The sequence below is a fragment of the Schistocerca piceifrons genome, chromosome 1 (assembly GCF_021461385.2).
Source record: "Schistocerca piceifrons isolate TAMUIC-IGC-003096 chromosome 1, iqSchPice1.1, whole genome shotgun sequence".
NCBI lineage: Eukaryota > Metazoa > Arthropoda > Insecta > Orthoptera > Acrididae > Schistocerca > Schistocerca piceifrons.
This window is the reverse complement of record NC_060138.1, coordinates 456785672-456810252: the sequence shown is the minus strand read 5'-3', so window position 1 is coordinate 456810252 and position 24581 is coordinate 456785672. Positions and strand designations below refer to the sequence as shown.

At 53.0% G+C, this 24581-nt stretch overlaps 26 non-coding genes across 26 annotated transcripts; all 26 read left to right on the top strand.

Moving 5' to 3' along the window:
* The first annotated feature begins 342 nt into the window (after positions 1-342).
* Positions 343-424, top strand: Trnal-uag. The gene has a single exon. It is a non-coding gene; the product is annotated as a tRNA-Leu (tRNA).
* Positions 425-869: 445 nt separating this feature from the next.
* Positions 870-941, top strand: Trnae-cuc. The gene has a single exon. It is a non-coding gene; the product is annotated as a tRNA-Glu (tRNA).
* Positions 942-1327: 386 nt separating this feature from the next.
* Positions 1328-1399, top strand: Trnah-gug. Its single transcript has one exon. It is a non-coding gene; the product is annotated as a tRNA-His (tRNA).
* A 747-nt stretch (positions 1400-2146) lies between these two features.
* Trnal-uag lies at positions 2147-2228 on the top strand. The gene has a single exon. It is a non-coding gene; the product is annotated as a tRNA-Leu (tRNA).
* An 893-nt stretch (positions 2229-3121) lies between these two features.
* Trnah-gug lies at positions 3122-3193 on the top strand. Its single transcript has one exon. It is a non-coding gene; the product is annotated as a tRNA-His (tRNA).
* Positions 3194-3940: 747 nt separating this feature from the next.
* Positions 3941-4022, top strand: Trnal-uag. Its single transcript has one exon. It is a non-coding gene; the product is annotated as a tRNA-Leu (tRNA).
* A 903-nt stretch (positions 4023-4925) lies between these two features.
* Trnah-gug lies at positions 4926-4997 on the top strand. Its single transcript has one exon. It is a non-coding gene; the product is annotated as a tRNA-His (tRNA).
* Positions 4998-5744: 747 nt separating this feature from the next.
* On the top strand, positions 5745-5826 carry Trnal-uag. The gene has a single exon. It is a non-coding gene; the product is annotated as a tRNA-Leu (tRNA).
* A 445-nt stretch (positions 5827-6271) lies between these two features.
* On the top strand, positions 6272-6343 carry Trnae-cuc. The gene has a single exon. It is a non-coding gene; the product is annotated as a tRNA-Glu (tRNA).
* Positions 6344-6729: 386 nt separating this feature from the next.
* On the top strand, positions 6730-6801 carry Trnah-gug. The gene has a single exon. It is a non-coding gene; the product is annotated as a tRNA-His (tRNA).
* A 747-nt stretch (positions 6802-7548) lies between these two features.
* Positions 7549-7630, top strand: Trnal-uag. Its single transcript has one exon. It is a non-coding gene; the product is annotated as a tRNA-Leu (tRNA).
* Positions 7631-8523: 893 nt separating this feature from the next.
* Trnah-gug lies at positions 8524-8595 on the top strand. Its single transcript has one exon. It is a non-coding gene; the product is annotated as a tRNA-His (tRNA).
* Positions 8596-9342: 747 nt separating this feature from the next.
* Trnal-uag lies at positions 9343-9424 on the top strand. Its single transcript has one exon. It is a non-coding gene; the product is annotated as a tRNA-Leu (tRNA).
* A 443-nt stretch (positions 9425-9867) lies between these two features.
* On the top strand, positions 9868-9939 carry Trnae-cuc. Its single transcript has one exon. It is a non-coding gene; the product is annotated as a tRNA-Glu (tRNA).
* Positions 9940-10325: 386 nt separating this feature from the next.
* Trnah-gug lies at positions 10326-10397 on the top strand. The gene has a single exon. It is a non-coding gene; the product is annotated as a tRNA-His (tRNA).
* A 747-nt stretch (positions 10398-11144) lies between these two features.
* Trnal-uag lies at positions 11145-11226 on the top strand. Its single transcript has one exon. It is a non-coding gene; the product is annotated as a tRNA-Leu (tRNA).
* Positions 11227-12119: 893 nt separating this feature from the next.
* Trnah-gug lies at positions 12120-12191 on the top strand. The gene has a single exon. It is a non-coding gene; the product is annotated as a tRNA-His (tRNA).
* A 747-nt stretch (positions 12192-12938) lies between these two features.
* On the top strand, positions 12939-13020 carry Trnal-uag. Its single transcript has one exon. It is a non-coding gene; the product is annotated as a tRNA-Leu (tRNA).
* Positions 13021-13465: 445 nt separating this feature from the next.
* Trnae-cuc lies at positions 13466-13537 on the top strand. Its single transcript has one exon. It is a non-coding gene; the product is annotated as a tRNA-Glu (tRNA).
* A 386-nt stretch (positions 13538-13923) lies between these two features.
* Positions 13924-13995, top strand: Trnah-gug. Its single transcript has one exon. It is a non-coding gene; the product is annotated as a tRNA-His (tRNA).
* Positions 13996-21313: 7318 nt separating this feature from the next.
* Trnae-cuc lies at positions 21314-21385 on the top strand. Its single transcript has one exon. It is a non-coding gene; the product is annotated as a tRNA-Glu (tRNA).
* Positions 21386-21771: 386 nt separating this feature from the next.
* On the top strand, positions 21772-21843 carry Trnah-gug. The gene has a single exon. It is a non-coding gene; the product is annotated as a tRNA-His (tRNA).
* Positions 21844-22590: 747 nt separating this feature from the next.
* Trnal-uag lies at positions 22591-22672 on the top strand. Its single transcript has one exon. It is a non-coding gene; the product is annotated as a tRNA-Leu (tRNA).
* Positions 22673-23117: 445 nt separating this feature from the next.
* Positions 23118-23189, top strand: Trnae-cuc. The gene has a single exon. It is a non-coding gene; the product is annotated as a tRNA-Glu (tRNA).
* A 386-nt stretch (positions 23190-23575) lies between these two features.
* Positions 23576-23647, top strand: Trnah-gug. The gene has a single exon. It is a non-coding gene; the product is annotated as a tRNA-His (tRNA).
* A 747-nt stretch (positions 23648-24394) lies between these two features.
* Positions 24395-24476, top strand: Trnal-uag. The gene has a single exon. It is a non-coding gene; the product is annotated as a tRNA-Leu (tRNA).
* The last annotated feature ends 105 nt before the right edge of the window (positions 24477-24581 follow it).

The window sequence follows — 24581 nt, the reverse complement described above, 5'->3', positions numbered from 1 at the left end:
AAGTGTAACCTCCTTGAGCTCACATATGTTTGATACATGGAGCAATCTAGCTCCGCCTGACAGTTACAGCTACGATACTTTAGTGGTTAAGGAAAGCCCAGGTTCGAAACCTGGTCACGGCACGAAAACGTCTCTTGACGCTGTCTCCTTAACTGCGACAGCTACAGACAAGTGGCGTCGCTACCATACGGCGGGCACGGCTTTTTCTTGCTGTGGATGGCCTAAAGAGACGCTTCCAGTGGGAGAGCAGCGGAAATACATGGCACGGCGATTGCCAAGATACTTCCATTTCGAAGTGATCTTTGTAGTACAAACGAAACGTTTTGCCGCTGCTGATCCAACGGTAACGTGGCCGAGCGGTCTAAGGCGCTGGTTTTAGGCACCAGTCTCTCCGGAGGCGTGGGTTCGAATCCCACCGTTGCCACTTTTTACGTCTCATTTTTGTGCCGTTGCGGTGTGTCCTCGTGGGGTAGGACGCAGCTCTTGTGACGCGCGTGTTGTGTAGGTAGCGTGGCCGAGCGGTCTAAGGCGCTGGTTTCAGGCACCATTCTCTTCGGAGGCGAGGGTTCCAATCCCACAGCTGCCGAACGTGTAATGTTTCCTGTGTCGAAGGCAGATGCACTCATTGCCCGCAAAGGAAACAGCACAACAAGGCGTGAGCGTCTGCTTGGTGAATTGTCGTAGAACAGTGCGTGGTGCAACGACAGGATTTGTAGGCACCTTTTGCTCTCATCATTGCTGGCGTTCGTCTCCACGAAATGCGTCCGGAGCACGCCGTTCTATAACGCGAGAGAGTGGATTTTTTACAGTTGTCGTCAGTTAACCGTGGGCGGCTGCTGCGTTCGCTGGAAAGAGCGCTGCCGTCGTTGTCCGGTGTGGGCTAGTGGCTAGGATACCTGGCTCTCACCCAGGAGGCCCGGGTTCGATTCCCGGTACCGGAATTGCGCGTTTTTGTTGCTCCTCCTATGCGACTTGTCTCGACTTTGCTCGACTGACGCTACGCTGACGCGTGCAGAAAGCTACGTTAAGTATGACTCGCGGCAACACCTGACGGCGAGAGAGATGCGGCGTCTATCCACTTGTTATCGAGCCACATACCGGTACCTGTAGTCAAGAGGCTTGGAGGACTGCAAGACATTGCCACGGAGGTGAATGCAGCTAACCACTGTAGTTAGAGTCCTGACAGCGCAGGCACGTTCATTTGCTCGTATACATGTGATGGAGACCGTGTCTGACACTGCTGTGGCGTACACCTTGGCCTAGGCTTTGCTGGGTATCGCCACTTGCATTGCAGCCAGCTGCCTTCGCGGGCGCCTCCGTGGCCATGGCCGTGATCGTCTAGTGGTTAGGACATTGCGTTGTGGCCGCAATAACCCAGGTTCGAATCCTGGTCACGGCAATTTTGAAAGTTTTGCCTTGCTGCCGTTGCAATGGCGAGTACTCGAAATGACAGTACTCTCTTGATTTTTTCACTCGTGTTCCGCAGGCCGCAGTTAGCACTACCACTTCATCCCCAACACGTAATGTCGCCTCCCAGAGCGCAGACGTCCGCTGCTCTCTGTAGTCGAAAAGGGCAGTCGTTTGAAGTGCGATGGATGAGCAGCCAGTCAGAGCAGAACAGGAAGCTGTGGCGTGCACTGTTTCTACAAATGCTAGGAACACTGGCGCACCAAGCAGCGCATGTAGCGTGGCCGAGCGCTTTAAGGCGCTGGTTTAAGACACCAGTCTCTCTGTAGGCGCGGTTTCGAATCCCGTAGCTGCCGGGGGTTTTGATGTGATCGCGTTAACCTGCCGCTTTTCCTTCAAGTGTAACCTCCTTGAGCTCACATATGTTTGATACATGGAGCATTCTAGCTCCGCCTGACAGTTACAGCTACGATACTTTAGTGGTTAAGGAAAGCGCAGGTTCGAAACCTGGTCACGGCACGAAAACGTCTCTTGACGCTGTCTCCTTAACTGCGACAGCTACAGACAAGTGGCGTCGCTACCATACGGCGGGCACGGCTTTTTCTTGCCGTGGATGGCCTAAAGAGACGCTTCCAGTGGGAGAGCAGCGGAAATACATGGCACGGCGATTGCCAAGATACTTCCATTTCGAAGTGATCTTTGTAGTACAAACGAAACGTTTTGCCGCTGCTGATCCAACGGTAACGTGGCCGAGCGGTCTAAGGCGCTGGTTTTAGGCACCAGTCTCTCCGGAGGCGTGGGTTCGAATCCCACCGTTGCCACTTTCTACGTCTCATTTTTGTGCCGTTGCGGTGTGTCCTCGTGGGGTAGGACGCAGCTCTTGTGACGCGCGTGTTGTGTAGGTAGCGTGGCCGAGCGGTCTAAGACGCTGGTTTCAGGCACCATTCTCTTCGGAGGCGTGGGTTCCAATCCCACAGCTGCCGAACGTGTAATGTTTCCTGTGTCGAAGGCAGATGCACTCATTGCCCGCAAAGGAAACAGCACAACAAGGCGTGAGCGTCTGCTTGGTGAATTGTCGTAGAACAGTGCGTGGTGCAACGACAGGATTTGTAGGCACCTTTTGCTCTCATCATTGCTGGCGTTCGTCTCCACGAAATGCGTCCGGAGCACGCCGTTCTATAACGCGAGAGAGTGGATTTTTTACAGTTGTCGTCAGTTAACCGTGGGCGGCTGCTGCGTTCGCTGGAAAGAGCACTGCCGTCGTTGTCCGGTGTGGTCTAGTGGCTAGGATACCTGGCTCTCACCCAGGAGGCCCGGCTTCGGATCCCGATACCGGAATTGCGCGTTTTTGGTGCTCCTCTTATTCGACTTGACTCGACTGACGCTACGCTGACGCGTGCAGAAAGCTACGTTAAGTATGACTCGCGGCAACACCTGACGGCGAGAGAGATGCGGCGTCTATCCACTTGTTATCGAGCCACATACCGGTTCCTGTAGTCAAGAGGCTTGGAGGACTGCAAGACATTGCCACGGAGGTGAATGCAGCTAACCACTGTAGTTAGAGTCCTGACAGCGCAGGCACGTTCATTTGCTCGTATACATGTGATGGAGACCGTGTCTGACACTGCTGTGGCGTACACCTTGGCCTAGGCTTTGCTGGGTATCGCCACTTGCATTGCAGCCAGCTGCCTTCGCGGGCGCCTCCGTGGCCATGGCCGTGATCGTCTAGTGGTTAGGACATTGCGTTGTGGCCGCAATAACCCAGGTTCGAATCCTGGTCACGGCAATTTTGAAAGTTTTGCCTTGCTGCCGTTGCAATGGCGAGTACTCGAAATGACAGTACTCTCTTGATTTTTTCACTCGTGTTCCGCAGGCCGCAGTTAGCACTACCACTTCATCCCCAACACGTAATGTCGCCTCCCAGAGCGCAGACGTCCGCTGCTCTCTGCAGTCGAAAAGGGCAGTCGTTTGAAGTGCGATGGATGAGCAGCCAGTCCCAGCAGAACAGGAAGCTGTGGCGTGCACTGTTTCTACAAATGCTAGGAACACTGGCGCACCAAGCAGCGCATGTAGCGTGGCCGAGCGCTTTAAGGCGCTGGTTTAAGGCACCAGTCTCTCTGTAGGCGCGGTTTGGAATCCCGTAGCTGCCGGGGGTTTTGATGTGATCGCGTTAACCTGCCGCTTTTCCTTCAAGTGTAACCTCCTTGAGCTCACATATGTTTGATACATGGAGCATTCTAGCTCCGCCTGACAGTTACAGCTACGATACTTTAGTGGTTAAGGAAAGCCCAGGTTCGAAACCTGGTCACGGCACGAAAACGTCTCTTGACGCTGTCTCCTTAACTGCGACAGCTACAGACAAGTGGCGTCGCTACCGTACGGCGGGCACGGCTTTTTCTTGCTGTGGATGGCCTAAAGAGACGCTTCCAGTGGGAGAGCAGTGGAAATACATGGCACGGCGATTGCCAAGATACTTCCATTTCGAAGTGATCTTTGTAGTACAAACGAAACGTTTTGCCGCTGCTGATCCAACGGTAACGTGGCCGAGCGGTCTAAGGCGCTGGTTTTAGGCACCAGTCTCTCCGGAGGCGTGGGTTCGAATCCCACCGTTGCCACTTTTTACGTCTCATTTTTGTGCCGTTGCGGTGTGTCCTCGTGGGGTAGGACGCAGCTCTTGTGACGCGCGTGTTGTGTAGGTAGCGTGGCCGAGCGGTCTAAGACGCTGGTTTCAGGCACCATTCTCTTCGGAGGCGTGGGTTCCAATCCCACAGCTGCCGAACGTGTAATGTTTCCTGTGTCGAAGGCAGATGCACTCATTGCCCGCAAAGGAAACAGCACAACAAGGCGTGAGCGTCTGCTTGGTGAATTGTCGTAGAACAGTGCGTGGTGCAACGACAGGATTTGTAGGCACCTTTTGCTCTCATCATTGCTGGCGTTCGTCTCCACGAAATGCGTCCGGAGCACGCCGTTCTATAACGCGAGAGAGTGGATTTTTTACAGTTGTCGTCAGTTAACCGTGGGCGGCTGCTGCGTTCGCTGGAAAGAGCACTGCCGTCGTTATCCGGTGTGGTCTAGTGGCTAGGGTACCTGGATCTCACCCAGGAGGCACGGGTTCGATTCCCGGTACCGGACTTGCGCGTTTTTCTTGCTCCTCCTATGCGACTTGTCTCGACTTTGCTCGACTGACGCTACGCTGACGCGTGCAGAAAGCTACGTTAAGTATGACTCGCGGCAACACCTGACGGCGAGAGAGATGCGGCGTCTATCCACTTGTTATCGAGCCACATACCGGTACCTGTAGTCAAGAGGCTTGGAGGACTGCAAGACATTGCCACGGAGGTGAATGCAGCTAACCACTGTAGTTAGAGTCCTGACAGCGCAGGCACGTTCATTTGCTCGTATACATGTGATGGAGACCGTGTCTGACACTGCTGTGGCGTACACCTTGGCCTAGGCTTTGCTGGGTATCGCCACTTGCATTGCAGCCAGCTGCCTTCGCGGGCGCCTCCGTGGCCATGGCCGTGATCGTCTAGTGGTTAGGACATTGCGTTGTGGCCGCAATAACCCAGGTTCGAATCCTGGTCACGGCAATTTTGAAAGTTTTGCCTTGCTGCCGTTGCAATGGCGAGTACTCGAAATGACAGTACTCTCTTGATTTTTTCACTCGTGTTCCGCAGGCCGCAGTTAGCACTACCACTTCATCCCCAACACGTAATGTCGCCTCCCAGAGCGCAGACGTCCGCTGCTCTCTGCAGTCGAAAAGGGCAGTCGTTTGAAGTGCGATGGATGAGCAGCCAGTCCCAGCAGAACAGGAAGCTGTGGCGTGCACTGTTTCTACAAATGCTAGGAACACTGGCGCACCAAGCAGCGCATGTAGCGTGGCCGAGCGCTTTAAGGCGCTGGTTTAAGGCACCAGTCTCTCTGTAGGCGCGGTTTCGAATCCCGTAGCTGCCGGGGGTTTTGATGTGATCGCGTTAACCTGCCGCTTTTCCTTCAAGTGTAACCTCCTTGAGCTCACATATGTTTGATACATGGAGCAATCTAGCTCCGCCTGACAGTTACAGCTACGATACTTTAGTGGTTAAGGAAAGCCCAGGTTCGAAACCTGGTCACGGCACGAAAACGTCTCTTGACGCTGTCTCCTTAACTGCGACAGCTACAGACAAGTGGCGTCGCTACCATACGGCGGGCACGGCTTTTTCTTGCTGTGGATGGCCTAAAGAGACGCTTCCAGTGGCAGAGCAGTGGAAATACATGGCACGGCGATTGCCAAGATACTTCCATTTCGAAGTGATCTTTGTAGTACAAACGAAACGTTTTGCCGCTGCTGATCCAACGGTAACGTGGCCGAGCGGTCTAAGGCGCTGGTTTTAGGCACCAGTCTCTCCGGAGGCGTGGGTTCGAATCCCACCGTTGCCACTTTTTACGTCTCATTTTTGTGCCGTTGCGGTGTGTTCTCGTGGGGTAGGACGCAGCTCTTGTGACGCGCGTGTTGTGTAGGTAGCGTGGCCGAGCGGTCTAAGACGCTGGTTTCAGGCACCATTCTCTTCGGAGGCGTGGGTTCCAATCCCACAGCTGCCGAACGTGTAATGTTTCCTGTGTCGAAGGCAGATGCACTCATTGCCCGCAAAGGAAACAGCACAACAAGGCGTGAGCGTCTGCTTGGTGAATTGTCGTAGAACAGTGCGTGGTGCAACGACAGGATTTGTAGGCACCTTTTGCTCTCATCATTGCTGGCGTTCGTCTCCACGAAATGCGTCCGGAGCACGCCGTTCTATAACGCGAGAGAGTGGATTTTTTACAGTTGTCGTCAGTTAACCGTGGGCGGCTGCTGCGTTCGCTGGAAAGAGCGCTGCCGTCGTTGTCCGGTGTGGGCTAGTGGCTAGGATACCTGGCTCTCACCCAGGAGGCCCGGGTTCGATTCCCGGTACCGGAATTGCGCGTTTTTGTTGCTCCTCCTATGCGACTTGTCTCGACTTTGCTCGACTGACGCTACGCTGACGCGTGCAGAAAGCTACGTTAAGTATGACTCGCGGCAACACCTGACGGCGAGAGAGATGCGGCGTCTATCCACTTGTTATCGAGCCACATACCGGTACCTGTAGTCAAGAGGCTTGGAGGACTGCAAGACATTGCCACGGAGGTGAATGCAGCTAACCACTGTAGTTAGAGTCCTGACAGCGCAGGCACGTTCATTTGCTCGTATACATGTGATGGAGACCGTGTCTGACACTGCTGTGGCGTACACCTTGGCCTAGGCTTTGCTGGGTATCGCCACTTGCATTGCAGCCAGCTGCCTTCGCGGGCGCCTCCGTGGCCATGGCCGTGATCGTCTAGTGGTTAGGACATTGCGTTGTGGCCGCAATAACCCAGGTTCGAATCCTGGTCACGGCAATTTTGAAAGTTTTGCCTTGCTGCCGTTGCAATGGCGAATACTCGAAATGACAGTACTCTCTTGATTTTTTCACTCGTGTTCCGCAGGCCGCAGTTAGCACTACCACTTCATCCCCAACACGTAATGTCGCCTCCCAGAGCGCAGACGTCCGCTGCTCTCTGTAGTCGAAAAGGGCAGTCGTTTGAAGTGCGATGGATGAGCAGCCAGTCCCAGCAGAACAGGAAGCTGTGGCGTGCACTGTTTCTACAAATGCTAGGAACACTGGCGCACCAAGCAGCGCATGTAGCGTGGCCGAGCGCTTTAAGGCGCTGGTTTAAGGCACCAGTCTCTCTGTAGGCGCGGTTTCGAATCCCGTAGCTGCCGGGGGTTTTGATGTGATCGCGTTAACCTGCCGCTTTTCCTTCAAGTGTAACCTCCTTGAGCTCACATATGTTTGATACATGGAGCATTCTAGCTCCGCCTGACAGTTACAGCTACGATACTTTAGTGGTTAAGGAAAGCGCAGGTTCGAAACCTGGTCACGGCACGAAAACGTCTCTTGACGCTGTCTCCTTAACTGCGACAGCTACAGACAAGTGGCGTCGCTACCATACGGCGGGCACGGCTTTTTCTTGCCGTGGATGGCCTAAAGAGACGCTTCCAGTGGGAGAGCAGCGGAAATACATGGCACGGCGATTGCCAAGATACTTCCATTTCGAAGTGATCTTTGTAGTACAAACGAAACGTTTTGCCGCTGCTGATCCAACGGTAACGTGGCCGAGCGGTCTAAGGCGCTGGTTTTAGGCACCAGTCTCTCCGGAGGCGTGGGTTCGAATCCCACCGTTGCCACTTTTTACGTCTCATTTTTGTGCCGTTGCGGTGTGTCCTCGTGGGGTAGGACGCAGCTCTTGTGACGCGCGTGTTGTGTAGGTAGCGTGGCCGAGCGGTCTAAGACGCTGGTTTCAGGCACCATTCTCTTCGGAGGCGTGGGTTCCAATCCCACAGCTGCCGAACGTGTAATGTTTCCTGTGTCGAAGGCAGATGCACTCATTGCCCGCAAAGGAAACAGCACAACAAGGCGTGAGCGTCTGCTTGGTGAATTGTCGTAGAACAGTGCGTGGTGCAACGACTGGATTTGTAGGCACCTTTTGCTCTCATCATTGCTGGCGTTCGTCTCCACGAAATGCGTCCGGAGCACGCCGTTCTATAACGCGAGAGAGTGGATTTTTTACAGTTGTCGTCAGTTAACCGTGGGCGGCTGCTGCGTTCGCTGGAAAGAGCACTGCCGTCGTTGTCCGGTGTGGTCTAGTGGCTAGGATACCTGGCTCTCACCCAGGAGGCCCGGCTTCGGATCCCGATACCGGAATTGCGCGTTTTTGGTGCTCCTCTTATTCGACTTGACTCGACTGACGCTACGCTGACGCGTGCAGAAAGCTACGTTAAGTATGACTCGCGGCAACACCTGACGGCGAGAGAGATGCGGCGTCCATCCACTTGTTATCGAGCCACATACCGGTACCTGTAGTCAAGAGGCTTGGAGGACTGCAAGACATTGCCACGGAGGTGAATGCAGCTAACCACTGTAGTTAGAGTCCTGACAGCGCAGGCACGTTCATTTGCTCGTATACATGTGATGGAGACCGTGTCTGACACTGCTGTGGCGTACACCTTGGCCTAGGCTTTGCTGGGTATCGCCACTTGCATTGCAGCCAGCTGCCTTCGCGGGCGCCTCCGTGGCCATGGCCGTGATCGTCTAGTGGTTAGGACATTGCGTTGTGGCCGCAATAACCCAGGTTCGAATCCTGGTCACGGCAATTTTGAAAGTTTTGCCTTGCTGCCGTTGCAATGGCGAGTACTCGAAATGACAGTACTCTCTTGATTTTTTCACTCGTGTTCCGCAGGCCGCAGTTAGCACTACCACTTCATCCCCAACACGTAATGTCGCCTCCCAGAGCGCAGACGTCCGCTGCTCTCTGTAGTCGAAAAGAGCAGTCGTTTGAAGTGCGATGGATGAGCAGCCAGTCCCAGCAGAACAGGAAGCTGTGGCGTGCACTGTTTCTACAAATGCTAGGAACACTGGCGCACCAAGCAGCGCATGTAGCGTGGCCGAGCGCTTTAAGGCGCTGGTTTAAGGCACCAGTCTCTCTGTAGGCGCGGTTTCGAATCCCGTAGCTGCCGGGGGTTTTGATGTGATCGCGTTAACCTGCCGCTTTTCCTTCAAGTGTAACCTCCTTGAGCTCACATATGTTTGATACATGGAGCATTCTAGCTCCGCCTGACAGTTACAGCTACGATACTTTAGTGGTTAAGGAAAGCGCAGGTTCGAAACCTGGTCACGGCACGAAAACGTCTCTTGACGCTGTCTCCTTAACTGCGACAGCTACAGACAAGTGGCGTCGCTACCATACGGCGGGCACGGCTTTTTCTTGCCGTGGATGGCCTAAAGAGACGCTTCCAGTGGGAGAGCAGCGGAAATACATGGCACGGCGATTGCCAAGATACTTCCATTTCGAAGTGATCTTTGTAGTACAAACGAAACGTTTTGCCGCTGCTGATCCAACGGTAACGTGGCCGAGCGGTCTAAGGCGCTGGTTTTAGGCACCAGTCTCTCCGGAGGCGTGGGTTCGAATCCCACCGTTGCCACTTTTTACGTCTCATTTTTGTGCCGTTGCGGTGTGTCCTCGTGGGGTAGGACGCAGCTCTTGTGACGCGCGTGTTGTGTAGGTAGCGTGGCCGAGCGGTCTAAGGCGCTGGTTTCAGGCACCATTCTCTTCGGAGGCGTGGGTTCCAATCCCACAGCTGCCGAACGTGTAATGTTTCCTGTGTCGAAGGCAGATGCACTCATTGCCCGCAAAGGAAACAGCACAACAAGGCGTGAGCGTCTGCTTGGTGAATTGTCGTAGAACAGTGCGTGGTGCAACGACAGGATTTGTAGGCACCTTTTGCTCTCATCATTGCTGGCGTTCGTCTCCACGAAATGCGTCCGGAGCACGACGTTCTATAACGCGAGAGAGTGGATTTTTTAGTTGTCGTCAGTTAACCGTGGGCGGCTGCTGCGTTCGCTGGAAAGAGCACTGCCGTCGTTGTCCGGTGTGGGCTAGTGGCTAGGATACCTGGCTCTCACCCAGGAGGCCCGGGTTCGATTCCCGGTACCGGAATTGCGCGTTTTTGTTGCTCCTCCTATGCGACTTGTCTCGACTTTGCTCGACTGACGCTACGCTGACGCGTGCAGAAAGCTACGTTAAGTATGATTCGCGGCAACACCTGACGGCGAGAGAGATGCGGCGTCTATCCACTTGTTATCGAGCCACATACCGGTACCTGTAGTCAAGAGGCTTGGAGGACTGCAAGACATTGCCACGGAGGTGAATGCAGCTAACCACTGTAGTTAGAGTCCTGACAGCGCAGGCACGTTCATTTGCTCGTATACATGTGATGGAGACCGTGTCTGACACTGCTGTGGCGTACACCTTGGCCTAGGCTTTGCTGGGTATCGCCACTTGCATTGCAGCCAGCTGCCTTCGCGGGCGCCTCCGTGGCCATGGCCGTGATCGTCTAGTGGTTAGGACATTGCGTTGTGGCCGCAATAACCCAGGTTCGAATCCTGGTCACGGCAATTTTGAAAGTTTTGCCTTGCTGCCGTTGCAATGGCGAGTACTCGAAATGACAGTACTCTCTTGATTTTTTCACTCGTGTTCCGCAGGCCGCAGTTAGCACTACCACTTCATCCCCAACACGTAATGTCGCCTCCCAGAGCGCAGACGTCCGCTGCTCTCTGTAGTCGAAAAGGGCAGTCGTTTGAAGTGCGATGGATGAGCAGCCAGTCCCAGCAGAACAGGAAGCTGTGGCGTGCACTGTTTCTACAAATGCTAGGAACACTGGCGCACCAAGCAGCGCATGTAGCGTGGCCGAGCGCTTTAAGGCGCTGGTTTAAGGCACCAGTCTCTCTGTAGGCGCGGTTTCGAATCCCGTAGCTGCCGGGGGTTTTGATGTGATCGCGTTAACCTGCCGCTTTTCCTTCAAGTGTAACCTCCTTGAGCTCACATATGTTTGATACATGGAGCATTCTAGCTCCGCCTGACAGTTACAGCTACGATACTTTAGTGGTTAAGGAAAGCGCAGGTTCGAAACCTGGTCACGGCACGAAAACGTCTCTTGACGCTGTCTCCTTAACTGCGACAGCTACAGACAAGTGGCGTCGCTACCATACGGCGGGCACGGCTTTTTCTTGCCGTGGATGGCCTAAAGAGACGCTTCCAGTGGGAGAGCAGCGGAAATACATGGCACGGCGATTGCCAAGATACTTCCATTTCGAAGTGATCTTTGTAGTACAAACGAAACGTTTTGCCGCTGCTGATCCAACGGTAACGTGGCCGAGCGGTCTAAGGCGCTGGTTTTAGGCACCAGTCTCTCCGGAGGCGTGGGTTCGAATCCCACCGTTGCCACTTTTTACGTCTCATTTTTGTGCCGTTGCGGTGTGTCCTCGTGGGGTAGGACGCAGCTCTTGTGACGCGCGTGTTGTGTAGGTAGCGTGGCCGAGCGGTCTAAGGCGCTGGTTTCAGGCACCATTCTCTTCGGAGGCGTGGGTTCCAATCCCACAGCTGCCGAACGTGTAATGTTTCCTGTGTCGAAGGCAGATGCACTCATTGCCCGCAAAGGAAACAGCACAACAAGGCGTGAGCGTCTGCTTGGTGAATTGTCGTAGAACAGTGCGTGGTGCAACGACAGGATTTGTAGGCACCTTTTGCTCTCATCATTGCTGGCGTTCGTCTCCACGAAATGCGTCCGGAGCACGCCGTTCTATAACGCGAGAGAGTGGATTTTTTACAGTTGTCGTCCGTTAACCGTGGGCGGCTGCTGCGTTCGCTGGAAAGAGCACTGCCGTTGTTGTCCGGTGTGGTCTAGTGGCTAGGATACCTGGCTCTCACCCAGGAGGCCCGGCTTCGGATCCCGATACCGGAATTGCGCGTTTTTGGTGCTCCTCTTATTCGACTTGACTCGACTGACGCTACGCTGACGCGTGCAGAAAGCTACGTTAAGTATGACTCGCGGCAACACCTGACGGCGAGAGAGATGCGGCGTCTATCCACTTGTTATCGAGCCACATACCGGTACCTGTAGTCAAGAGGCTTGGAGGACTGCAAGACATTGCCACGGAGGTGAATGCAGCTAACCACTGTAGTTAGAGTCCTGACAGCGCAGGCACGTTCATTTGCTCGTATACATGTGATGGAGACCGTGTCTGACACTGCTGTGGCGTACACCTTGGCCTAGGCTTTGCTGGGTATCGCCACTTGCATTGCAGCCAGCTGCCTTCGCGGGCGCCTCCGTGGCCATGGCCGTGATCGTCTAGTGGTTAGGACATTGCGTTGTGGCCGCAATAACCCAGGTTCGAATCCTGGTCACGGCAATTTTGAAAGTTTTGCCTTGCTGCCGTTGCAATGGCGAGTACTCGAAATGACAGTACTCTCTTGATTTTTTCACTCGTGTTCCGCAGGCCGCAGTTAGCACTACCACTTCATCCCCAACACGTAATGTCGCCTCCCAGAGCGCAGACGTCCGCTGCTCTCTGTAGTCGAAAAGGGCAGTCGTTTGAAGTGCGATGGATGAGCAGCCAGTCCCAGCAGAACAGGAAGCTGTGGCGTGCACTGTTTCTACAAATGCTAGGAACACTGGCGCACCAAGCAGCGCATGTAGCGTGGCCGAGCGCTTTAAGGCGCTGGTTTAAGGCACCAGTCTCTCTGTAGGCGCGGTTTCGAATCCCGTAGCTGCCGGGGGTTTTGATGTGATCGCGTTAACCTGCCGCTTTTCCTTCAAGTGTAACCTCCTTGAGCTCACATATGTTTGATACATGGAGCATTCTAGCTCCGCCTGACAGTTACAGCTACGATACTTTAGTGGTTAAGGAAAGCGCAGGTTCGAAACCTGGTCACGGCACGAAAACGTCTCTTGACGCTGTCTCCTTAACTGCGACAGCTACAGACAAGTGGCGTCGCTACCATACGGCGGGCACGGCTTTTTCTTGCCGTGGATGGCCTAAAGAGACGCTTCCAGTGGGAGAGCAGCGGAAATACATGGCACGGCGATTGCCAAGATACTTCCATTTCGAAGTGATCTTTGTAGTACAAACGAAACGTTTTGCCGCTGCTGATCCAACGGTAACGTGGCCGAGCGGTCTAAGGCGCTGGTTTTAGGCACCAGTCTCTCCGGAGGCGTGGGTTCGAATCCCACCGTTGCCACTTTTTACGTCTCATTTTTGTGCCGTTGCGGTGTGTCCTCGTGGGGTAGGACGCAGCTCTTGTGACGCGCGTGTTGTGTAGGTAGCGTGGCCGAGCGGTCTAAGGCGCTGGTTTCAGGCACCATTCTCTTCGGAGGCGTGGGTTCCAATCCCACAGCTGCCGAACGTGTAATGTTTCCTGTGTCGAAGGCAGATGCACTCATTGCCCGCAAAGGAAACAGCACAACAAGGCGTGAGCGTCTGCTTGGTGAATTGTCGTAGAACAGTGCGTGGTGCAACGACAGGATTTGTAGGCACCTTTTGCTCTCATCATTGCTGGCGTTCGTCTCCACGAAATGCGTCCGGAGCACGCCGTTCTATAACGCGAGAGAGTGGATTTTTTACAGTTGTCGTCAGTTAACCGTGGGCGGCTGCTGCGTTCGCTGGAAAGAGCGCTGCCGTCGTTGTCCGGTGTGGGCTAGTGGCTAGGATACCTGGCTCTCACCCAGGAGGCCCGGGTTCGATTCCCGGTACCGGAATTGCGCGTTTTTGTTGCTCCTCCTATGCGACTTGTCTCGACTTTGCTCGACTGACGCTACGCTGACGCGTGCAGAAAGCTACGTTAAGTATGACTCGCGGCAACACCTGACGGCGAGAAAGATGCGGCGTCTATCCACTTGTTATCGAGCCACATACCGGTACCTGTAGTCAAGAGGCTTGGAGGACTGCAAGACATTGCCACGGAGGTGAATGCAGCTAACCACTGTAGTTAGAGTCCTGACAGCGCAGGCACGTTCATTTGCTCGTATACATGTGATGGAGACCGTGTCTGACACTGCTGTGGCGTACACCTTGGCCTAGGCTTTGCTGGGTATCGCCACTTGCATTGCAGCCAGCTGCCTTCGCGGGCGCCTCCGTGGCCATGGCCGTGATCGTCTAGTGGTTAGGACATTGCGTTGTGGCCGCAATAACCCAGGTTCGAATCCTGGTCACGGCAATTTTGAAAGTTTTGCCTTGCTGCCGTTGCAATGGCGAGTACTCGAAATGACAGTACTCTCTTGATTTTTTCACTCGTGTTCCGCAGGCCGCAGTTAGCACTACCACTTCATCCCCAACACGTAATGTCGCCTCCCAGAGCGCAGACGTCCGCTGCTCTCTGTAGTCGAAAAGGGCAGTCGTTTGAAGTGCGATGGATGAGCAGCCAGTCCCAGCAGAACAGGAAGCTGTGGCGTGCACTGTTTCTACAAATGCTAGGAACACTGGCGCACCAAGCAGCGCATGTAGCGTGGCCGAGCGCTTTAAGGCGCTGGTTTAAGGCACCAGTCTCTCTGTAGGCGCGGTTTCGAATCCCGTAGCTGCCGGGGGTTTTGATGTGATCGCGTTAACCTGCCGCTTTTCCTTCAAGTGTAACCTCCTTGAGCTCACATATGTTTGATACATGGAGCATTCTAGCTCCGCCTGACAGTTACAGCTACGATACTTTAGTGGTTAAGGAAAGCGCAGGTTCGAAACCTGGTCACGGCACGAAAACGTCTCTTGACGCTGTCTCCTTAACTGCGACAGCTACAGACAAGTGGCGTCGCTACCGTACGGCGGGCACGGCTTTTTCTTGCTGTGGATGGCCTAAAGAGACGCTTCCAGTGGGAGAGCAGTGGAAATACATGGCACGGCGATTGCCAAGATACTTCCATATCGAAGTGATCTTTGTAGTACAAACGAAACGTTTTGCCGCTGCTGATCCAACGGTAACGTGGCCGAGCGGTCTAAGGCGCTGGTTTTAGGCACCAGTCTCTTCGGAGTCGTGGGCCCGAACACATCGCGCGCTCGCTCCGGCGTGTCGGGCGGTGTTTACGTGTGCTTCGCAGTCGGCGACGGTTCTTCGCGGTGACTGTTTCTTCGCTGCTGTAGTCAGCTGAACTGTAAGTTAACATGGATTCTGAAGACCGAGAAAATAATATCCAGTGCGAATTTGATAGAAACGTAACCCGACCGTCTGCTTTCGAAATTCATTCGTGGATGAAAAATGACTTGCAAATTCCTGAAAGTGAAGTGCTAGGATTGCAATTAGACGCGTTCCTGAACTCTTTGTTCGTAAAATTGAAATGTCCGGAATTGTGTGATGCTCTTGTCAGTGAAAATGGTGGCGTACGTAAATTCAAACACTCTGATGGGACAATTAGCAATGTGACTCTGTCGAACGCTGGATTCGGTATTCGAAATGTTCGGGTATTCAATCTGCCGTTTGAGACTAGGAATGAGACAATCGCTCGTAGCCTTATGCCTTATGGCACAGTTTTGTCGATTACAAAAGAAAAGTGGTCGTCCGCTTATATATATCAGGTTGAGAACGGTATCCGCAGTGTAAAGATGATTGTGCGGAAGCACGTTCCCTCGTTTTTGGTTATGGCCGGCCACCGGGCTTTTATTTCGTATAGTGGTCAGCCGCAAACGTGTTCCTATTGCAATGCCACAGACCATTTTAGACAAAATTGTCCTAGGCGTAGGCGCCCTGTGCAGCTACCGCCCCGTGGGCAAGATGACGGCGCGTCGTACGCGGCCGTGTTGTTAGGTGTTCCCCGTTCACCGGCACGTTCCGCGGAAACGGAAACGCCGTTAGTTGCTGCGGTCGCGATGGATGTCGATGCCACTGCCACCGGTTCTGATACTGTTCAATCCTTGTCCGTACTTTCTCAGTCAGTTCCCGCCGCTACTGTACCGATTCCGCCTCCTGCTGTGCCTGAAGCTCCGGAACGGACCGGATCAGAACCCGTTCAGGTGGTTACCCCCCCTGTTGCTGTAGTGGATTCGTCACCATCCACTTCCGTACCTCACGGGTTTCCGGACGCGGCTCCTGCCTCACAGGAACCAAAGCCCAGGCGTGAAAGTGTTTCAGACAGGCGTGGCAATACTGACCGCTTCCGCAGTGCCAGTAGCTCGCGGATTTTAGACACACGGTCTTTTTCTCGCGGAGAACGCAGCCCGTCTCCGGAATGGAAGCAGGTTCCCCGTCCGAAGTCAAAACAAAAACAAAAATCTGTGCAAAAGCCGGCGCACAAGCCCTTGCCTCGCCCCGTAGTCGAATCTCGACCGTCGGTTGCGGGGGGGCGTCGTCCACAGCGTCCTGTGGCGAGCAGTCAGCCAGCGCCTACGACAAGTGTGTCGGCAGACAGGCGGGAACAGGTTGTACAGCAGTTAAAGGAAATGTTGCACCACTCTGATGTAACTCTTGCAATGGACACTACGACGTCTCAGGCAACGAACCCGGCACAACTTTCGGTTAAGCGTAAGGCGGAAGACACCCCCCAGCGTCGCACGCGTCCCCTTTCGCAGGATTCCGCGTCTGTACCTCCCACACACGAACCGCCTACTTCAGCTGCACCGTCTGAACGTTGTGACTGGGCAGCCGATATGGAGGAGGCGGGTGGGTCCACTCCTGCCGTCTAATTTGTTTTATTTGTTTTTCCCTGTTGTCTATGGTAGCACGTCCTCCATCAGTTGTGGCTACTATTAATCTTAATCAATTGGAGTCGCCAGTGAAGTTTGCAAGTTTTGTGGGTTTTATAAATTACATTGCTGCTGACGTAGTGTTTTTGCAGGAGGTTGTGATAGATCTACTTCACTCCATTCCGGGCTATCAAGTACTCTTGAACTTTGATGTCGAGTGTAATTGTGGTACTGCCATTTAAATTCGTGTTGGTCATGACTATAGTAATGTCGCTACAATTCCTAACGGTCGTGGTGTAGCTTGCACGATCAACAACGTAAGATATATTAACGTGTACGCCCCTTCTGGTGCCGACGGGCAGCCACGTCGCCGTGTGTTTTATAGCAGTGACATTTGTCACCTTTTACAGGGCCCCCACCTGCCTTTAGTCATGGGCGGCGATTTTAATTGCGTGCTGGACGATAGAGATCAGGAGCCACGGCCATATAAGTGCCTAGAATTACAGACGCTCGTTACTGAGATGAATTTAATTGACTCGTGGTGTTATTTACACCCGCGGGCCGTGGGCTTTACTTTCTTTTATCCCACGGGAAGAAGTCGGCTCGATAGGATTTACGTTTCTTGTGATCAACAGCACTGTCTTACGGACTCCTCTGTTCACCCCGTGATTTTTTCCGATCATTGTGCGTATGTCTGCCGCTTTCATTCTCTATTGGCGGATCAACCCCGCGCAAGTCGATTATGGAAGTTTAATGTGCGACATCTCTCACACCCACATTTTGCGCCGGTTGTCGTGCGTGTATGGCAGAGGGTGCTAAAATATCGCGGTCTCTATGCCTCCACTTTGTCTTGGTGGGTAGAATTTGTTAAGCCGGCATTACGCAAGGCGATCCTGGAATTCAGTCAGGATGTTGCTCACTGGGAGCGTTCTACATTGCAATTTTACGAGAGCTGTTTAAATGATGCCATCCACCTGCACACAAACAATCCCGCTCTTCGGATGGCGACAATTCGGCGTATAAAACTCCGTCTTCTGGATTTGAAAAGGGAATCGTTGCGCGGATCTGTCGTACGGAGCCGAGCCCCCGGGGCGCTGGCTGATGAAGCGCCTTCCGTGTTTCATCAGCTGCGCGAACGCCGGCGCGCAAAGCGACGTTACGTCACAGAGCTGGAATCAGCTGACGGTGCGCGGCTTGATAACCAGGCGGCAATTCTTGCCGAGGCCCACCGTCACTTCATCGAACTTTTCAGTGAGAAATACACTGATGCTGCCGCGATTTCCGAGCTTCTCCACGACGTTCCATACGTCTTATCCGTAGCGGATCGCCGTCGCCTCACAGAAAACTTTACCGTGGACGAAGTGGGTGATGTCCTAAAACTGTGTTCCCAGAACAAATCACCGGGCGCTGATGGGTTGCCACCGGAATTTTATCTGCATTTTTGGCACTTGTTTGGCTCTGCCCTGACTGACGTTTTTAATGAAATTTTAACTGGTGTGGATGTCCCTGCGTCCTTCCTGGAAGGTATTGTGGTCTTGGTTCCAAAGGTTCCGGTCACCAGGCAACTGTGCAATCTTAGACCGATCACCCTTCTTAATGGTGATTACAAACTCTTCACCAAATGTGTCTCCTCCCGCTTGAAGCTGGTCATGAAAAAACTGATTAGTCCCTTTCAATACTGTGCAGTGCCGAACCGCACTCTCTATGGTGCTGTGTCGACATACCGAGATGCCATTGCCTATGCTTCGACGAATAGGATTCCTTTTGGCATTTTATCCATCGATTTTGCAATGGCTTTTGACAGAGTTAGCCACCTATATCTCCGACGGGTGCTCCAGAAGTTTGGTTTCGGTGTAAAGTATATAACTATGATTTTTAACCTTTTCAAAAATTCCACCTCACGGATTAGTATCAATGGACTTTTATCGGAACCTGTTCCGCTCTGCTGTTCCGTCAAACAAGGGTGCCCTCTGTCAATGGCGCTTTACGCTATTTCCTTATATCCTTTGTTGCGTAAATTGCACAGTGTTTGTAGGGGAATACGTATTGGGAATGAGAAGCACGTTTGTCGCGCTTATGCTGACGACCTTGGCCTCTTGGTGTCCTCGGCTACCGACTTTGCTACAATACGCGCAGTTCTTACACAGTATGAACGTGCATCCGGTGCGAGCATCAATACCCGTAAGACGGTTTTTCTGCCTATTTATGCAGCGACACGTGGCTTCAAACGCCCATGGTTTACAGTGAAGCAGGAACACAAAATTTTGGGTGTTCGCTTTCAGGCCAATCTGTTACAGACTGCGTCCTACAACTGGCGTATTGTCTTAAATGGCATACGAGCTATGGCTAGCCTGTCCGCTACTCGCACCCTCGCATTAACACAGCGGGTGATTTTAATAAATGTTTTCTTGCTCAGCAAAGCCTGGTACCTCGCACAGTTATTTCAGGTACCCAAGAATTTGGGCAGAGCCATAACACAGGCAGTCTATTGGCTACTGTGGCGGGGACATATTTTCAAGGTGTCTTACGAAACATGTACTTTGCCACGCGAACAGGGTGGACTCGGCCTCATTCATTTTGCTATGAAAGCCGCAGCGTTGCTCCTTCATCGGACGAGCGTCACTATTGAACAGGATCCGTCGAGCCCCACAGCTGTTCTGTTCGCTATTCATCGGCCTCTATCTGAAGCAGCACCTCTCGACCCGACTACCATCCCGTTTCAGCTGCGTTATGTTCGAGAATACTTCATTCAAAAAAGTTATCTCGCCGCCGAAGTACTCGACCATCGAACACGGACTGTGAAACGTGTCTACCAGGGACTAAGAGGACGGCCGGTCGGTAATAAGATGGAGGCGCGCTACCCGCGATCTGCGTGGAGGACGGTGTGGGCTCACGTTCATGCTCCCTTCCTGTCAGCGGACGTCAGCAGCTTTTGGTACCAAGTGGTTAACCGCATTCTCCCCACCAACGAAAAGCTGCGCCGCATTAACTTATCTCCATCGAGCTTGTGTGAAGACTGTCGCCAAGACGACACCTTAGAACATCGTTTCGTGTGCCTGCGGTCACGGTCGACTTGGAACATTGCCGCCAGGATGCTCGCACTTATCAACCGGACCAGCGCTGCCGCTTTTTCTGCGGACACGGCTTTGATCCCAGACTTCAACCCATATCCGCATACGAAGCGTGCCGCCACTGCATGGATCGTGGCTCACACTGTGTTCGCCCTCCTGCAATTGCGACTTACGGACGACTATGCCTATCTGGTTTATTTATCCACGCAACATGACCTCACTAAAACCAGGAAAGACTATGCCAAAATCTTTGCCAATTTTCTGCAAATTGCACTTGCATTTGCCCACGACAAACTGTTGTAATCAACACTTCACTGCTGCAACTTTTCTTTACTTCTGTGTTTTGCATTGTCTCCGGCTCCGGTTACATAGTTCATGCAAATTGATGCTACAGGAACAGTGAATCATAACAAGTACGATGCTTACGCTTGTGCAGAACTGCAATGTGGAAATTACGACGAAAAGTTTAACACAGTGTTATCCTGTGTTCGTGTGTGTTTGTGTTTTGCTGTCATTTAGTGATTTCTTTCTGTTTTTAATTCATTTTTTTATACCGTCTGGTTCCTCCGTTTTGGGCGTACATTCACGGGTGCGTTGCGCACGCCGCTGCCACGGAGATTGTTTGGTTTTTAAGAACAGAGGATTTTTTATTTTCTTTTTAAAACACGTCGGGGAGGATTGTGTTTTACTTCCCTTTATCCGCCGGACAGTTCGGAAAGTTCGGGAGTATATTCATTCCTTTGATATGTGTCGATTATTTTACTTTTTGTGCCTTTTTTCATTACCCATTTTAATGGCCGCCACGAAGCATTTTGAACATAATATAATGGGACGTATGAAGGCTGTTCCTTCCCTGTGACTGAGTGGACTAACTCAGGCAGTCATTGCTTTTTCTTCTTTTTTTTAAATTTTATTCTTTTTTATTGAGTTTAGGTGTAAAGCGCCTGATGCGCTGTTATTCTTTCATTTTTTATTTTAAGGCGTGAAGGCGCGAAGCGACTGCTTAGCTGTCAATATAGGCCTGCACTTTCACTTCAAGAGGATTTTAGTTTTCCTTTGATGCTTCACTAGCGGTGGACAGCCACAAGAAACTTTCCTCGCAGCAATCCCGTATCTCCGATTTCATCAATTCATCTTGAACACCAACGTCTTCCAAGGAACCATACCGAGAAGTTTACGGTTTTCAACTGAATGGACAGTGCAACAATTCGTCGTTTCTGTTTGCAAGCAGCACCGTTTATTTATAGCTGATGAAGCTCGCCGAAGAAGGCATAACTTGGAGAGCGCAAGGCCGGGCTATAAGGGGAGTTGGGAGGCCCATAAATAAAAAAAAAAAAAAAAAAAAAAAGTTGCCACTTTTTACGTCTCATTTTTGTGCCGTTGCGGTGTGTCCTCGTGGGGTAGGACGCAGCTCTTGTGACGCGCGTGTTGTGTAGGTAGCGTGGCCGAGCGGTCTAAGGCGCTGGTTTCAGGCACCATTCTCTTCGGAGGCGTGGGTTCCAATCCCACAGCTGCCGAACGTGTAATGTTTCCTGTGTCGAAGGCAGATGCACTCATTGCCCGCAAAGGAAACAGCACAACAAGGCGTGAGCGTCTGCTTGGTGAATTGTCGTAGAACAGTGCGTGGTGCAACGACAGGATTTGTAGGCACCTTTTGCTCTCATCATTGCTGGCGTTCGTCTCCACGAAATGCGTCCGGAGCACGCCGTTCTATAACGCGAGAGAGTGGATTTTTTACAGTTGTCGTCAGTTAACCGTGGGCGGCTGCTGCGTTCGCTGGAAAGAGCACTGCCGTCGTTGTCCGGTGTGGTCTAGTGGCTAGGATACCTGGCTCTCACCCAGGAGGCCCGGGTTCGATTCCCGGTACCGGAATTGCGCGTTTTTGTTGCTCCTCCTATGCGACTTGTCTCGACTTTGCTCGACTGACGCTACGCTGACGCGTGCAGAAAGCTACGTTAAGTATGACTCGCGGCAACACCTGACGGCGAGAGAGATGCGGCGTCTATCCACTTGTTATCGAGCCACATACCGGTACCTGTAGTCAAGAGGCTTGGAGGACTGCAAGACATTGCCACGGAGGTGAATGCAGCTAACCACTGTAGTTAGAGTCCTGACAGCGCAGGCACGTTCATTTGCTCGTATACATGTGATGGAGACCGTGTCTGACACTGCTGTGGCGTACACCTTGGCCTAGGCTTTGCTGGGTATCGCCACTTGCATTGCAGCCAGCTGCCTTCGCGGGCGCCTCCGTGGCCATGGCCGTGATCGTCTAGTGGTTAGGACATTGCGTTGTGGCCGCAATAACCCAGGTTCGAATCCTGGTCACGGCAATTTTGAAAGTTTTGCCTTGCTGCCGTTGCAATGGCGAGTACTCGAAATGACAGTACTCTCTTGATTTTTTCACTCGTGTTCCGCAGGCCGCAGTTAGCACTACCACTTCATCCCCAACACGTAATGTCGCCTCCCAGAGCGCAGACGTCCGCTGCTCTCTGTAGTCGAAAAGGGCAGTCGTTTGAAGTGCGATGGATGAGCAGCCAGTCCCAGCAGAACAGGAAGCTGTGGCGTGCACTGTTTCTACAAATGCTAGGAACACTGGCGCACCAAGCAGCGCATGTAGCGTGGCCGAGCGCTTTAAGGCGCTGGTTTAAGGCACCAGTCTCTCTGTAGGCGCGGTTTCGAATCCCGTAGCTGCCGGGGGTTTTGATGTGATCGCGTTAACCTGCCGCTTTTCCTTCAAGTGTAACCTCCTTGAGCTCACATATGTTTGATACATGGAGCATTCTAGCTCCGCCTGACAGTTACAGCTACGATACTTTAGTGGTTAAGGAAAGCGCAGGTTCGAAACCTGGTCACGGCACGAAAACGTCTCTTGACGCTGTCTCCTTAACTGCGACAGCTACAGACAAGTGGCGTCGCTACCGTACGGCGGGCACGGCTTTTTCTTGCTGTGGATGGCCTAAAGAGACGCTTCCAGTGGGAGAGCAGTGGAAATACATGGCACGGCGATTGCCAAGATACTTCCATATCGAAGTGATCTTTGTAGTACAAACGAAACGTTTTGCCGCTGCTGATCCAACGGTAACGTGGCCGAGCGGTCTAAGGCGCTGGTTTTAGGCACCAGACTCTCCGGAGGCGTGGGTTCGAATCCCACCGTTGCCACTTTTTACGTCTCATTTTTGTGCCGTTGCGGTGTGTCCTCGTGGGGTAGGACGCAGCTCTTGTGACGCGCGTGTTGTGTAGGTAGCGTGGCCGAGCGGTCTAAGGCGCTGGTTTCAGGCACCATTCTCTTCGGAGGCGTGGGTTCCAATCCCACAGCTGCCGAACGTGTAATGTTTCCTGTGTCGAAGGCAGATGCATCCATTGCCCGCAAAGGAAACAGCACAACAAGGCGTGAGCGTCTGCTTGGTGAATTGTCGTAGAACAGTGCGTGGTGCAACGACAGGATTTGTAGGCACCTTTTGCTCTCATCATTGCTGGCGTTCGTCTCCACGAAATGCGTCCGGAGCACGCCGTTCTATAACGCGAGAGAGTGGATTTTTTACAGTTGTCGTCAGTTAACCGTGGGCGACTGGTGCGTTCGCTGGAAAGAGCACTGCCGTCGTTGTCCGGTGTGGTCTAGTGGCTAGGATACCTGGCTCTCACCCAGGAGGCCCGGGTTCGATTCCCGGTACCGGAATTGCGCGTTTTTGTTGCTCCTCCTATGCGACTTGTCTCGACTTTGCTCGACTGACGCTACGCTGACGCGTGCAGAAAGCTACGTTAAGTATGACTCGCGGCAACACCTGACGGCGAGAGAGATGCGGCGTCTATCCACTTGTTATCGAGCCACATACCGGTACCTGTAGTCAAGAGGCTTGGAGGACTGCAAGACATTGCCACGGAGGTGAATGCAGCTAACCACTGTAGTTAGAGTCCTGACAGCGCAGGCACGTTCATTTGCTCGTATACATGTGATGGAGACCGTGTCTGACACTGCTGTGGCGTACACCTTGGCCTAGGCTTTGCTGGGTATCGCCACTTGCATTGCAGCCAGCTGCCTTCGCGGGCGCCTCCGTGGCCATGGCCGTGATCGTCTAGTGGTTAGGACATTGCGTTGTGGCCGCAATAACCCAGGTTCGAATCCTGGTCACGGCAATTTTGAAAGTTTTGCCTTGCTGCCGTTGCAATGGCGAGTACTCGAAATGACAGTACTCTCTTGATTTTTTCACTCGTGTTCCGCAGGCCGCAGTTAGCACTACCACTTCATCCCCAACACGTAATGTCGCCTCCCAGAGCGCAGACGTCCGCTGCTCTCTGTAGTCGAAAAGGGCAGTCGTTTGAAGTGCGATGGATGAGCAGCCAGTCCCAGCAGAACAGGAAGCTGTGGCGTGCACTGTTTCTACAAATGCTAGGAACACTGGCGCACCAAGCAGCGCATGTAGCGTGGCCGAGCGCTTTAAGGCGCTGGTTTAAGGCACCAGTCTCTCTGTAGGCGCGGTTTCGAATCCCGTAGCTGCCGGGGGTTTTGATGTGATCGCGTTAACCTGCCGCTTTTCCTTCAAGTGTAACCTCCTTGAGCTCACATATGTTTGATACATGGAGCATTCTAGCTCCGCCTGACAGTTACAGCTACGATACTTTAGTGGTTAAGGAAAGCGCAGGTTCGAAACCTGGTCACGGCACGAAAACGTCTCTTGACGCTGTCTCCTTAACTGCGACAGCTACAGACAAGTGGCGTCGCTACCGTACGGCGGGCACGGCTTTTTCTTGCTGTGGATGGCCTAAAGAGACGCTTCCAGTGGGAGAGCAGTGGAAATACATGGCACGGCGATTGCCAAGATACTTCCATATCGAAGTGATCTTTGTAGTACAAACGAAACGTTTTGCCGCTGCTGATCCAACGGTAACGTGGCCGAGCGGTCTAAGGCGCTGGTTTTAGGCACCAGTCTCTCCGGAGGCGTGGGTTCGAATCCCACCGTTGCCACTTTTTACGTCTCATTTTTGTGCCGTTGCGGTGTGTCCTCGTGGGGTAGGACGCAGCTCTTGTGACGCGCGTGTTGTGTAGGTAGCGTGGCCGAGCGGTCTAAGG